Source organism: Anopheles funestus (assembly GCF_943734845.2).
Source record: "Anopheles funestus chromosome X unlocalized genomic scaffold, idAnoFuneDA-416_04 X_unloc_129, whole genome shotgun sequence".
Lineage (NCBI taxonomy): Eukaryota > Metazoa > Arthropoda > Insecta > Diptera > Culicidae > Anopheles > Anopheles funestus.
In genome coordinates, this window is record NW_026045071.1 from 45,140 (window position 1) to 47,233 (window position 2,094).

Here is a 2,094-nt window from a genome sequence, read left to right on the forward strand (position 1 = left end):
TTGGCCAGTAGAATCTTGTGTCTTACGCGATTTGATACCAAGACACCAGAACGAAAGTTAGTTGAAGAGTGATTAAACTCTTATGAAGAATGGTTGTGCAATCACAACTTATGACTTTAACCTATAAAGTGGATATGGACTATCAATTATAACATGGGGCACACACCATGTTCTCGATCCAATCCACGCACACGAGTTGCCTGAGTAGCGACAGGTATACCGATGTGCAATACGTATCCGGCCATAGGCACGGAACGAACAGGAACTGTGGTGCAGACATACAAGGGCCATGGGGCGGTACGCAAAGGATACGGATGAGCGAGTATGCAGGCCCAATACTCAATAGCTCGATCCGATCCAAGCACATGAGTTGACTGCGGCGTCAGGTTAACCGATGTGCTAAGAGAGTTGTTCCTGGGCCTTCAAAGTGACTTCAAAACTATCTTAGCGAATGGTGGCCATGGGCGTAGACATGAGCCACAAGTCACAAGGCCTGGGACTATTGGGTAATAAAGACAACTTAGTCAGAAAGTTAGTCTTTGGACGTACCACCGGGATTGTGTTACATTGGGAACCTTACTATAAAACCCTAGGCAGGGGATCACTCGGCTCATGGATCGATGAAGACCGCAGCTAAATGCGCGTCACAATGTGAACTGCAGGACACATGAACACCGATAAGTTGAACGCATATTGCGCGTCGGACGATTAAACCCGGCCGATGCACACATTCTTGAGTGCCTATCAATTCCTTGATATACAACAAACCAAACTTCAGGGTGGAGCGTGCCACAATAGAACACTATGGCGAGCAGCCCGTCTAGTGTCGTGGGGGAAACACGCTTCCACACTGTGCATAATGGCGTGCTCGGGACCTTTGTTGGGACCGCAGGGCGCTGAAAGTAAAGGGGTGAACCGCATAAATCGCACGCACGTAAACGCGCACACACACAAATAGAGTGAGACGTATCGTAGGATACCGCTAAGAGTACGTTGTGAAACATGGGGAAATTCAATCGAAAACCTCTTTGATGTCCAAGATTTCGTTGACCGTATCCGTCGTAATACTGGATCAACGTGCTTGGGGGAAAACGTCAAAGGGTTTTATAATAGTGGTGCATGATTAACCCATCGATGCCCGAGGGGAACATGTTGTCCAATACAATAGTGGTGCAGTTGGCTCGACATGCTCGGGGGGAGACATCGTGGGTCCAAGTCGACCAAGTCGACCGGGAGTTGTTGTTGAGAGATCGAATCAAAACGATGCCGAGCGGAACTCGTTGTCCTTATTGGAGTGATATTCGGACAACGTGCTCGGGGGGGCCATCGTTGATTCAAAAATGACCGTAAATTGCCCAATCCGTGTGTGTGTGTGTGTGAAGTGTTGTTGCGTATATATCGGTTCGCTATGCCCCGGGTTCGAAACGAATGGAATGTGACTGATTTTGTTGTAGGCCTCAAGTGATGTGAGACAACCCCCAGAATTTAAGCATATTAATAAGGGGAGGAGAAGAAACCAACCGGGATTCCCTGAGTAGCTGCGAGCGAAACGGGAGAAGCTCAGCACGTAGGGACGGTGTGTAACTGCACCTGTCCGATTCCGTGTACTGGAACGACCATTATCTACTATGCACGGTGCAAACAGTTCAAGTTCAACTTGAAGGTGGCTCATCTACCCAGAGAGGGTGATAGGCCCGTAGAACGGCACTAACCCACGTGACAGTAGACGGTCGGCTCCATGGAGTCGTGTTGCTTGATAGTGCAGCACTAAGTGGGAGGTAAACTCCTTCTAAAGCTAAATACCACCATGAGACCGATAGAAGACAAGTACCGTGAGGGAAAGTTGAAAAGCACTCTGAATAGAGAGTCAAAGAGTACGTGAAACTGCCTAGGGGACGCAAACCTGTAGAACCCAATGTTCCGTGCGGTGCGATATTCAGCGGTACGTTGGCCCACGCCGGGTCGGCTGCCGTGCACTTATCAAGACCGCAGCAACGGACATCGCGATCCATTACAATACTCCTACTGGCAATGGCCCCTAGCTCGTGGTTGGCGGCTCCTCAGTACGGGACGCTCGGCGGCTTCCCGGACCAG

At 49.8% G+C, this 2,094-nt stretch overlaps 1 non-coding gene across 1 annotated transcript; it reads left to right on the forward strand.

The window, feature by feature from the left end:
- Window positions 1-585: 585 nt before the first annotated feature.
- On the forward strand, window positions 586-743 carry LOC125772867 (5.8S ribosomal RNA). The gene has a single exon (XR_007419714.1). It is a non-coding gene; the product is annotated as a 5.8S ribosomal RNA (ribosomal RNA).
- Window positions 744-2,094: the final 1,351 nt, after the last annotated feature.